Below are 13,085 nucleotides of genomic sequence, written 5' to 3'. Positions count from 1 at the left end.
TATAGGCCGGTTAGCCTAACGTCGGTGGTGGGGAAACTGCTGGAGTCAGTTATCAAGGATGTGATAACAGCACATTTGGAAAGCGGTGAAATGATCGGACAAAGTCAGCATGGATTTGTGAAAGGAAAATCATGTCTGACGAATCTCATAGAATTTTTTGAGGATGTAACTAGTAGAGTGGATAGGGGAGAACCAGTGGATGTGGTATATTTGGATTTTCAAAAGGCTTTTGACAAGGTCCCACACAGGAGATTAGTGTGCAAACTTAAAGCACACGGTATTGGGGGTAAGGTATTGGTGTGGGTGGAGAATTGGTTAGCAGACAGGAAGCAAAGAGTGGGAATAAACGGGACCTTTTCAGAATGGCAGGCGGTGACTAGTGGGGTACCGCAAGGCTCAGTGCTGGGACCCCAGTTGTTTACAATATATATTAATGACTTGGATGAGGGAATTAAATGCAGCATCTCCAAGTTTGCGGATGACATGAAGCTGGGTGGCAGTGTTAGCAGTGAGGAGGGTGCTAAGAGGATGCAGGGTGACTTGGATAGATTGGGTGAGTGGGCAAACTCATGGCAGATGCAATTTAATGTGGATAAATGTGAAGTTATCCACTTTGGTGGCAAAAATAGGAAAACAGATTATTATCTGAATGGTGGCCGATTAGGAAAAGGGGAGGTGCAACGAGACCTGGGTGTCATTATACACCAGTCATTGAAAGTGGGCATGCAGGTACAGCAGGCGGTGAAAAAAGGCGAACGGTATGCTGGCATTTATAGCGAGAGGATTCGAGTACAGGAGCAGGGAGGTACTACTGCAGTTGTACAAGGCCTTGGTGAGACCACACCTGGAGTATTGTGTGCAGTTTTGGTCCCTTAATCTGAGGAAAGACATCTTTGCCATAGAGGGAGTACAAAGAAGGTTCACCAGATTGATTCCTGGGATGGCAGGTCTTTCATATGAAGCAAGACTGGATGAACTGGGCTTGTACTCGTTGGAATTTAGAAGATTGAGGGGGGATCTGATTGAAACGTATAAGATCCTAAAGGGATTGGACAGGCTAGATGCGGGAAGATTGTTCTCGATGTTGGGGAGGTCCAGAATGAGGGGTCACAGTTTGAGGATAGAGGGGAAGCCTTTTAGGACCGAGATTAGGAAAAACTTCTTCACACAGAGAGTGGTGAATCTGTGGAATTCTCTGCCACAGCAAACTGTTGAGGCCAGTTCATTGGCTATGTTTAAGAGGAAGTTAGATATGGCCCTTGTGGCTACAGGGGTCAGGGGGTATGGAGGGAAGGCTGGGTTCTGAGTTGGATGATCAGCCATGATCATAATAAATGGCGGTGCAGGCTCGAAGGGCCGAATGGCCTACTCCTGCACCTATTTTCTATGTTTCTATGTTTCTATATACAGTCATCCAGTAAGGAGGGGGCCATGGAGGGATGAGGATGTCCTTGTAAACTTGCTCCTGGGCTGGCGAAAACAGCCATCCGTGGGTCTTTGAAATGGGTGCCGGGAGGATCTGCATGGGTAGATTGCCTGGCAATGTTTAGGGAGTATGTTTGAGCCCAGGTAAATATTGAGAAGGAACACGTACCTTAGAGGCGTTCCACGACTGTTGGGCTCTGCGGGGGTTAGTGCCACCATTGATTGAAATGGAAACATTTCGGTTTAATATGTATTGTCTATTCGCAGTGAAGTAATTGAGTTAGTCACTGTTTTGTATATCTAGCACCGAATTTGTAATAAAGATATTTTGTAAAAAAAATTACCATGTCAGCCAGATCACACCTCCATTGTTGTACCACCCCATGTTACTCTTCTAGTCCTCCACCACAATGTCACCTCTACGATACCATGCCAACTCCACGTCACTGTGCCAGTCATATGTTACTGTTACACCCTCTACATTACCCTTCCACACCTATGCTGAGTTAATTGTAGCATTCTTAGCAGTGTGGAGGAACAGGGGGATTTTTGGTTCCATGTCCCCAGATATCTCAAAGTTGCCACACAGGATGGTAGGGTTGCTAAGCAGGAGTGTGTTATACTGGCGATCATTTGTCAGAGTATTGAGCTCAAGAGTCATGAAATAATTCTGCAGCTCTATAAAACTCTGTTATAGAATCATAGGTGACTACAAGGTAGAAAAAGGCCCTTCAGCCCATCTAGTCCACGCTGAACCCTCGTCCCATCAAACTGCACCTGGACCATAGAGCTCCATACCTCTCTCCTTCATATATCGATCCAAACTTCTCTTAATCATTGAAATTCAATGAGCACTTGTTACACACTCCACCACCCTCTGTTTGAAGGAGTCTCCCTCAGGCTCACCTTAAATATTTCACTTTTCATCTTTACCCCAGACCTCTAGTTCTAGCCTCTCAACCTCAGTAGGAAAATCCTGTTAGCATTTCCATTACCTCTGTCAAATTTCTCTTAATTTTCCCACGCTCCAGGCAATAAAATCTTAACCTATCCACCGTATCCCTATAACTCGGGTCCTCAAATTCCAGCAACTGTCATGATCCCCTCTGGCAATTCCACATCTTGCTATTATCTCCTCAATTGGGCCTTAACCCCCTCGTCCGATTTCCAGTCATTCCCAGTTCCATTAATTACAGCACGCCTGGATCCCATTAGTGAACATAGGACAAACTCGGGCGGCACAGCCATGCTTTGTTAGTTCGTTGGTTGACTCTAGTGTGAGTAAACCACGTTTCCTGATTCTTTGGGACTGTCTGTTCTAAGCTCCACATCATCTCCTGGATACTTTACATAAACATTGTCTCTGTCTCCTGAATACCGATTCCCCATTCGTGGCTGTGCTAACGCCTCACGACTCTGCCTCTGCGCCTGTGTCCTGCACTTGGGTTTGTCCCCAGCCTCGTCCTTGCAACAGAACGAACTGGCCAAGACTGAACCCAGCGGACACGGACCCCGTGTATCAGGCCCTCGCCGGCCAGGGCTGCCTACTGGGTGCCCACGACCAACTGCTCAGAGAGGTCACTGAAAACCTCCATGCGCTGTCCACGAATGTGAAGGTCAGTGAGCAGGTTGACCGGGTATCCGCTTCCCTTATTCCGTCCCTTCCAAAAACCCCGACTGACCAAACCACACAGCCTGGGATGGCTACACCCCTTGGGTCGACAACACAATCCCCTCGAGAGCCGTACGTACCCGAGCCGGAACCCTACGCTGGGGATCTCAGGAGGTGCCAGGCCTTCTTATGACAATGTTCTTTGGTCTTTGAGAAACAGCCACGTACGTACACCCTGGACAGATCAAAGATTGCTTACATCATGGGTTTGTTGCGAGGGGATGCCTTGGCATAGACCACCGCGATCTGGGACAACCGACCAGAGGTCTGTTCCTCCTTCCCCTCCTTCGTCTCCGAAATGAGGAACGTCTTTGAACAGCCCATTCACAGTAAGGACATCGCTAAGCGCTTGCTAACTCTGAGTTCGTGAAGTGTAGTAAAATACTCCATCGAGTTCCAAACATTAGCGGCCCACTCTGGGTGGAATGATGAGACACTACGGGAAGTGTTCCGACAGGGCCTCTCAGATACGATAAAAGATGAACTGGCGGCGAGGGATGACGCGGACAGCCTGGACTCTGATCTCTCTAGCCACCAGGCTTGATAATCGACGTCGAGAGTGTCTGAGAGAAAAGACCAGTCGCCCCGCTCCTCGGGTCAGCCCACATCCCACCTTACCATCTTCAGCCAGCCTTCCTTCCCCGGCCGCACTAAGTGTAGCTCCTACTCCGACCATCCCCACCTCCCTGGGTGAGGAACCGATGCAGCTGGGAACGACTTCGGAGGCGGAGGGCTGGGGATTGTTACTATTGCGGCCAGCCGGGACATTTCCGGAATACCCATCTTCTGCGGCCAAAAGGCAGGGTTCACCAGTAGAAAGGGGGACCCTGGTGAGCCGGACGACACACCAGTCCCCCAAGCCCAGATGCAGATCCCGGCTACCGTGAATTATCAACAACAGTCCCTGTCTCTGTCCGCCTTGGTGGACTCCGGTGCCGAGGCAAATCTGTTGGAAGAGGACATAGCGTCCCAGGCCGGAATTCTTCGGGACCCTTGAGTACCCCTTTGGAAGCCCGGGCACTGGACTGAAGACCTCTGGCCCGGGTCACCCACTGTACACCACCACTGTCTTTGATTCTCTCTGGGAACCATCGGGAACAGGTACAATTTAACCTAATTTCCTCTCCTCAAGCTCCTATAGTTCTTGGGTACCGATGGTTAAGCCGCCATAATCCGCACATTGAATGGTCCACTGGGAAGATAGCCAACTGGAGTCCGTTTTGTCCCTCCTTGTCTACAGTCGGCCCTTTCCCCTATAAAAGACACCGCGACCTCGTCTGCCGCTGAACCCCCTGACTTGTCCAGGATTCCAGCTGAGTACCACGACCTGGGACAAGAATTTAGTAAGCAACGGGCCCTTTCCCTGCCTCCATACCGACCGTATGATTGTGGTATTGACCTTCTCCCCGGAGCTCCTCTGCCAACCAGTCGGCTGTATAACTTGTCCCGGCCAGAGAGGGAAGCAATGGAGGGTTACGTCAGTGAATCTCTCTCGGCGGGCATCATCCGACCCTCATCCTCCCCGGTGGGCGCAGGGTTCTTTGTGGGGAAGCAGGATGGTTCACTACGTCCCTGCATCCCTACCGAGGCCTAAATCATATAACCAAAAATAACAAGTATCCACTGCCCCTCAAGCTCCACTTTCGAACCACTTCGCGGAGCCACCATCTTCTCCAAGTTGGACCCGCCAACCATCCGGTCAGAATAAGGGAGGGAGATGAGTGGGAAACGGCATTCAATACCTGTCCAGCTCTTGGCTCCATCCGTCCCCCTCCTGTCCTCGCCTATCATTTTGGATCTCCCCCTCCCCCTCCCACTTTCAAATCTCTTACTAGCTCTTCCTTCAGTTAGTCCTGACGAAGGGTCTCGGCCTGAAACGTCGACTGTACCTCTTCCTAGAGATGCTGCCTGGCCTGCTGCGTTCACCAGCAACTTTGATGTGTGTGGCTTGAATTTCCAGCATCTGCAGAATTCCTCGTGTTTACGTTTACCAAATATTTTCGTATTATGTCCAGCAGTAGTTGAGACCGAATTGACGATGGCCATCTTAAATCCATTTAATATACGCAGCCATGTATTCAAAAAATAAATCCAATCAACTAATGTTAAACACATTTCCCGCTTCATTTGGCAAGGAAGGAAACCTAGAATTCGATATAACACTTTACAGTTAGGGAAGGAAAGAGGAGGTATGGTTCTTCCTTGCCTGAGAAATTATTTTTATGCCTCACAGATAACCCCTCTGTTATATTGGTGTAATAGGGAATATAAGGCTAGATGGAAGGAAATAGAATTTGGATTAGTTGACAGTTTTCCTCTTCAGGCCTCAATAGCTGACAAAGGATGGATGGCCCAGTTGGAAAAATTTAATAATGCTTGGATAAATCTTACATTAAAAGTATGGCAGAAGGTGGTTAATTCATGTGGAATTAATAATATGCTAAAACTCTTTAGATGGTGTGCATATGATACGGAATTCCTTCCCAACAGAGGAGATAAAAGATTTGAGCTATGGATAAAGAAAGGTCTTACAACCTACCTCTCATTTATAGATAAAAGAGTATTACAAAGTTTCCAAATCCTGCAGGACAAACATGGCCTAGAACATAATGACTTTTTTAGGTACCTTCAAATACGAAACTATGTTAACCAGAGTTGTAGATATACAGACCTATCAACAGTAGAATTAGAATTTTTCAAGATTCTGAATTCGGCTTGCAGTTCAATACCTAGTAAATCAGTTTCTCGCCTATATAATGCACTCTCCCATGCTAAAAATGTAAATACACTGTATATTAAAGAGAAGTGGGAGAAAGAAGCGGGGTTGGTACTTTCAGAGGAGGCTTGGGGGAAAATCTGCAGCTTTCAATGGTCCTCGACTAATTCTTTGACTTGGAGAGAACATTGTTGGAAAAACATTATAAGATACTTCAAGACCCCATATCAGGAAAAATATAAAGATACAAATGTGATGTGTTGGAGAAGGTGCGGCTCTAAGGAGGCAAATCATTTTCATATTTTCTGGGATTGCCCTAAATTAAGTCTATTTTGGGAAGGTATTCATAGAACATTAGTTAAGGTACTTAGGTCCCAGATACCTCTGAACTTTGAGACGCTCTATTTGGGGCATGTATTGTTCCTTGAACAGAAGGAAGATATAAAGTTGCTGCAGGCCCTCTTAGCGGCAAGTAAGAAATCAATCACTAGAAAATGGCTAAATCCAATACCACCTACATTAGAAGATTGGTACGAAATTATCTTGGAAATATTTAAAATGGAAAAGTTGACCTACTCCCTGAGAACTCAAAAAGAAACATTTTATCAAATCTGGAATAAATGGATTGAATATATAACCCCAATGCGAGCAGACTTTAGATGACTCTCCTAATGATTTATATTGCTCTTCTCATCAACACAGTAATATTGCTAACGTAAGCACCCCTAATCTAAATGTTTGTTGTTTTTTTTTGGAAAATAGAGAATTAACACAAGTAAAGGGAAAGATTTGGGAAAGGGATAAAAAAAAAGAAAAAATTAAGTAAATAAGTACATAGGGATTGGATAATTATGTCTGTGGGCAGGAACAAGCACGAACAAATTGGGATATAAACACCTACAATGGTTGGTATATAGGCTTGTATGCAACATTTTGGACCAGTGGAAATGGTCCAGGAGGGTTGTATGGAAACTATTATTACCATTTTTCTTAACAACTAATTTCATTACTTAGCCTAATAGGTTAGATTTACCACAGTACATAATTATCTATTTAAATGTTTATTTTGCTTTTATATCATCTCAATGTGTACTTAAGAATGTATAAATAATTGTAGTTTTATACATATAAAAAAATGGAAAAGGTTATATGTGTGAAAAAAGTACATGATTATTGTGAACTCCTTATCCAAATAAAAATAAAATTAAAAAAAAAGAAAGGTGGAAAAGCAATGAAGTAGTGAATATTTGGACTACTAATGTACGCTCTAAAATTGCTGATGAAATTTGTTTTACTGTAATTAACTAAAGAAAATATATTTGTAGTTTTAAATAGAAAAAAAAATCAAAGAAAAAATAAATGTGTTAAATTCAAAGCTAAATTAACTGTTAAAGCAAACAACATATCTAAGTGAGTTAGCCAAGTCTGTGTCTGGGTGTTGATAAAACGAAGAGCGAACTTCCATCAACGGCGTTACAAACCATTCCCAGCCAAGGATCAACTTTTCAATTTGCTTACAAAGTGGACTTAAACTCTTTTATAAATTTCCAACTATCTCCGGGAGAGTCAATCTGTTTTAGATGAGCATTGGCTGGCGTAATCATCAGACGAGCCAGATAACGCAGCGAGGGGCGACAGTTAATGTTAAAAAAAATTCTGCCATCACTTCGCGATATTTAATTCTTACAGCATAAATCGCTGGGGTAAAATCTTCAACTATATGAACCTTAGCTTTGTTATCAATTGGCTTATCCCTTTTCCTTGCATTCCAAAGAATAACTACATTGGTTGTAAAATAATGCGAACACAGAATCGCAGGACGTGGTTTACTTTCAGCTGATGGTTTAAGACGCCGAATTCGGTAGGCTTTGTCCAATATTGGACAGGCTTTGAGAATGTCACTTAAAAAGTCAATATAACATGTTCGGAAAAAATGACTCACCAGTTTCCGTATTTTCAGGCAAACCCAGTATACGTAGATTCATCCTGCAATTTCTGCTTCCCAAATCAATCGTTTTCTTCTTAATTCCTGATAACTCCGAAGTAGTCTTATTAACTTTCTTTTCCATAAAAGATATCTTCAAATCCTGCTGTTTAATAGTTTGATTCATTAATTCGAATTCTCTTTCAGTTCTGAGTACTCTGCTTAGTGATATCGATCTTCCAGATTCTTCAAAGATTCCTGAACAGCGAGGATGGATTTTGCAAACAATTCATTAGCTTGAGTCGATTTATTCATTTTGGCATCCACCGTACCGATCTTCGCATTAATAGCTTCTTCAGAAAGAATGCTCTTTCATAGTAGAAACTTCCTCTGATTTCTGTTTGAGGTTCTGGAAGCATTTTGCCACTCCTTAATTCGATTCCAGCCATCATAATTAAACCATAAATCCTTCAGCAAATATAATAAATCTTCAAACTTGAGACGGATTTAGCAGTGGAAAGTAAGTAATAAAAAAATGGAGCTAAGACAAAAAAAGTCTTACTCCAGATGCTGCCAGATGGAGACTTCCTACATGGACTTTAGTCAGGCCTTTGACAAGGTCCCACATGGGAGGTTAGTTCAGAAGGTTCAGACACTTAGGCATCCATGGAGAGGTTGTAAACTGGATTTGAAATTCTGTCTGGGAGAAGACAGAGTGGTAGTGAATGACTGCTTATCAGATTGAAGCCCTGTGACTAGTGGTGTGCCTCAAGGATCTGTGCTGACACTATCGTTGTTTGTTGCCTATATCAATGATCTAGATGATGTGGTAAATTGGATCAGTCAGTTTGCTGATGAACTAAGATTGGAGGCGTTGTGGACAGTGAGGAACGTTTTCAAAATGTGCAGAGGGATCTGGACCAACTGGAAAAAATGTGCCAAAAAATGGCAGATGGAATTTAATGCAGACAAGTGTGAGGTGTTGCATTTTGGAAGAATAAATCAAGGTAGGACATGCACAGTAAATGGTAGGACACTGAGGAGTGCGCAGGAACAAAGAGATCTGGGAGTTCAGATACATAATTCCCTGAAAGTGGCGTCACAGGTAGACAGGGTTGTAAAGAAGGTTTTTGGTATCCTGGCGTTCATAAATCAAAGTATTGAGTATAGGAGTTGGGATGTTATGGGGAGGTTGTATAAGACATTGGTGAGGCCAAATTTGGAGTTTTGTGTACAGTTCTGGTCACATAACTATAGGATGGATATCAGTAAGATTGAAGGAGTGCAGAGAAGATTTACTAGGGTGTTGCTGGGTCATCAGGAGATGAGTCACAGGGAAAGATTGAAGAGGTTAGGACTTTATTCCTTGGAGCGTAGAAGAATGAGGGGAGCTTTGATAGAGGTTTACAAAATTGAGAGGTATAGACAGGGTAAATGTGAATAGGCTCTTTCCACTTAGATTAGGAGAGATAAATACGAGAGGACATAGCTTTAGGGTGAAAGGGGAAAGGTTTGGGGGGAACATTAGGGGAAACTTCTGAGTGGTGGGGGTGTGGAATGAGTTGCCATCTGACGTGGTAACTGCGGGCTCACTCTTAGGTTTTAATAATAGAAACATAGAAACATAGAAACATAGAAAATAGGTGCAGGAGTAGGCCATTCGGCCCTTCGAGCCTGCACCGCCATTTATTATGATCATGGCTGATCATCCAACTCAGAACCCCGCCCCAGCCTTCCCTCCATACCCCCTGACCCCTGTAGCCACAAGGGCCATATCCAACTCCCTCTTAAACATAGCCAATGAACTGGCCTCAACAGTTTCCTGTGGCAGAGAATTCCACAGATTCACCACTCTCTGTGTGAAGAAGTTTTTCCTAATCTCGGTCCTAAAAGGCTTCCCCTCTATCCTCAAACTGTGACCCCTCGTTCTGGACTTCCCCAACATCGGGAACAATCTTCCTGCATCTAGCCTGGCCAATCCCTTTAGGATCTTATACGTTTCAATCAGATCCCCCCTCAATCTTCTAAATTCCAACGAGTACAAGCCCAGTTCATCCAGTCTTTCTTCATATGAAAGTCCTGCCATCCCAGGAATCAATCTGGTGAACCTTCTTTGTACTCCCTCTATGGCAAAGATGTCTTTCCTCAGGTTAGGGGACCAAAACTGCACACAATACTCCAGGTGTGGTCTCACCAAGGCCTTGTACAACTGCAGTAGTACCTCCCTGCTCCTGTACTCGAATCCTCTCGCTATAAATGCCAGCATACCATTCGCCTTTTTCACCGCCTGCTGTACCTGCATGCCCACTTTCAATGACTGGTGTATAATGACACCCAGGTCTCGTTGCACCTCCCCTTTTCCTAATCGGCCACCATTCAGATAATAATCTGTTTTCCTATTTTTGCCACCAAAGTGGATAACTTCACATTTATCCACATTAAATTGCATCTGCCATGAGTTTGCCCACTCACCCAACCTATCCAAGTCACCCTGCATCCTCTTAGCATCCTCCTCACTGCTAACACTGCCACCCAGCTTCGTGTCATCCGCAAACTTGGAGATGCTGCATTTAATTCCCTCATCCAAGTCATTAATATATATTGTAAACAACTGGGGTCCCAGCACTGAGCCTTGCGGTACCCCACTAGTCACCGCCTGCCATTCTGAAAAGGTCCCGTTTATTCCCACTCTTTGCTTCCTGTCTGCTAACCAATTCTCCACCCACACCAATACCTTACCCCCAATACCGTGTGCTTTAAGTTTGCACACTAATCTCCTGTGTGGGACCTTGTCAAAAGCCTTTTGAAAATCCAAATATACCACATCCACTGGTTCTCCCCTATCCACTCTACTAGTTAACATCCTCAAAAAATTCTATGAGATTCGTCAGACATGATTTTCCTTTCACAAATCCATGCTGACTTTGTCCGATCATTTCACCGCTTTCCAAATGTGCTGTTATCACATCCTTGATAACTGACTCCAGCAGTTTCCCCACCACCGACGTTAGGCTAACCGGCCTATAATTCCCCGGTTTCTCTCTCCCTCCTTTTTTAAAAAGTGGGGTTACATTAGCCACCCTCCAATCCTCAGGAACTAGTCCAGAATCTAACGAGTTTTGAAAAATTATCACTAATGCATCCACTATTTCTTGGGCCACTTCCTTAAGCACTCTGGGATGCAGACCATCTGGCCCTGGGGATTTATCTGCCTTCAATCCCTTCAATTTACCTAACACCACTTCCCTACTAACATGTATTTCGCTCAGTTCCTCCATCTCACTGGACCCTCTGTCCCTTACTATTTCTGGAAGATTATTTATGTCCTCCTTAGTGAAGACAGAACCAAAGTAATTATTCAATTGGTCTGCCATGTCCTTGCTCCCCATAATCAATTCACCTGTTTCTGTCTGCAGGGGACCTACATTTGTCTTTACCAGTCTTTTCCTTTTTACATATCTATAAAAGCTTTTACAGTCCGTTTTTATGTTCCCCGCCAGTTTTCTCTCATAATCTTTTTTCCCCTTCCTAATTAAGCCCTTTGTCCTCCTCTGCTGAACTCTGAATTTCTCCCAGTCCTCAGGTGAGCCACTTTCTCTGGCTAATTTGTATGCTTCTTCTTTGGAATTGATACTATCCCTAATTTCCCTTGTCAGCCATGGGTGCACTACCTTCCTTGATTTATTCTTTTGCCAAACTGGGATGAACAATTGTTGTAGTTCATCCATGCAACCTTTAAATGCTTGCCATTGCATATCCACCGTCAATCCTTTAAGTGTCATTTGCCAGTCTATCTTAGCTAATTCACGTCTCATGCCTTCAAAGTTACCCCTCTTTAAGTTCATAACCTTTGTTTCTGAATTAACTATCTCACTCCCCATATTAATGAAGAATTCCACCATATTATGGTCACTCTTACCCAAGGGGCCTCTCACGAAGAAGGAGTCTGAGAGTCTGAGTGGGAGTGCCGAGAAAGAGATTTTTGAAATTTTCGTTATTTTATTTCTCCAACGGCTTTCTGAGAGGCGGGACTGCGCAGGCGTGTGACGTCGGGCAGTGCAGCGCGGCAGATTTAAAAGGAACAAAGCCTCATAGAGCGGGCAGCGTAGTTTGCGGGCGGCGGAGTGAGCCGGGAGCAGAGTGAGGACTTAAGGGCTTCGGCTCACCGGGCTTAGGCGGAAGCGCGCGAGGCGAGGAAGGTTTGACATTCATTTTCTGTTGCTATTTGAGGAGAGGGGCATTATGACTGTGAGGGCAGTTTGCTGTTCTCAGTGTCGGATGTGGGAGGCCCTGGAGTCTCCAAGACTCCCGGACGTCTACATTTGCGCCAAGTGCATCGAGATGCAGCTCCTAAGGGACCGCGTTACGGAACTGGATAATAAATCGGATAGGTACATGGATGGGAGAGGTCTGGAGGGTTATGGACTGGATGCAGGTCAATGGGACTAGTGGACTAGAAGGGCCAAATGGCCTGTTTTCTGTGCTGTAGTGTGCTATGGTTCCGAGTGTTAGAATCAGACTGAGTGCCAGAGACCCAGTCACTGTGACTTCCCTCTGCTTGGTCATCATCTCCCCAACAGTATCCAAAGTGATGTACTGTACCTGTTGTTGAGGGGTTGGACACAGGGGTACTCTGCACTGGCTGTTTAACCCTTTCCTCTTCCTGACTGTCACCCAATTTCCTGTGTCGTGCACCTTGGATTAAGTACCTCTCTATAGGTCCTGTCACCCGCTCAGACTCCCGAGAGACCCGGAGTTTGTCCAGTTCCAGCTCCAACTCCTTAATCTGGATTGTTAGAAGCTGCATCAGGGTGCACTTCTCACAGTTGTAGTGATCAGAGACACTGGAGGTCTCCCTGCCGTCCCACATCCTGCAAGAGGAGCATTCTCTTATCCTGCCTGGCATCCCTCCTGTCCCAACTGAGCAAATATCAAAAAGCAAGAACAATCACAATACACTGTGGGTCAGAGGTGGAGAAGGTCAGTAACTTTCAATTCCTTGTTATGATCATTTCAGACTATCTGACCTGGGACCAGCACATAAGTGCCGTTACAAGGAAAACATGGCAGCACCTTTACTTTGTTTGAAGTTTGCAGAGATCTAGCATATCATCTAAAACTTTGACAAACTTGTACTGTTGTGTGCTGGAGTGTATACTGACTGGCTGCATCCCAGCCTGGTATGTGTACACCAATGCCCTAGTACAAAAAAGCCTACAAAGTTGTCAACTGTTTATTCCCCTCCACAGATGCTGTCTGATCTGCTGAGTTTCTCCAGTATTTTTTGTGTGTAGGTCTGGATTTCCAGCATTTGCAGAAGCTCTTGTGGTTATGGCAGTGGATACAGC

At 44.7% G+C, this 13,085-nt stretch overlaps 1 protein-coding gene across 4 annotated transcripts in view; it reads right to left on the bottom strand.

The window, feature by feature from the left end:
• Positions 1-13,085, bottom strand: part of LOC134350349 (E3 ubiquitin-protein ligase TRIM47-like) — a 132,444-nt gene that overhangs the window by 4,492 nt on the left and 114,867 nt on the right. Inside the window, exon 6 of one of the 4 annotated variants that reach the window (XR_010018876.1) lies at positions 12,475-12,657. The exons of the other annotated variants lie outside the window; for them this stretch is intronic. The gene's annotated coding sequence lies outside the window, so the exon portion shown is untranslated. Of the gene's footprint in view, positions 1-12,474; positions 12,658-13,085 lie in introns of those variants that run through there. 4 annotated transcript variants of the gene reach the window in all.

Source organism: Mobula hypostoma, chromosome 8 (assembly GCF_963921235.1).
Source record: "Mobula hypostoma chromosome 8, sMobHyp1.1, whole genome shotgun sequence".
Classification (NCBI taxonomy): domain Eukaryota; kingdom Metazoa; phylum Chordata; class Chondrichthyes; order Myliobatiformes; family Myliobatidae; genus Mobula; species Mobula hypostoma.
This window is presented reverse-complemented; position numbering and strand designations above follow the sequence as displayed.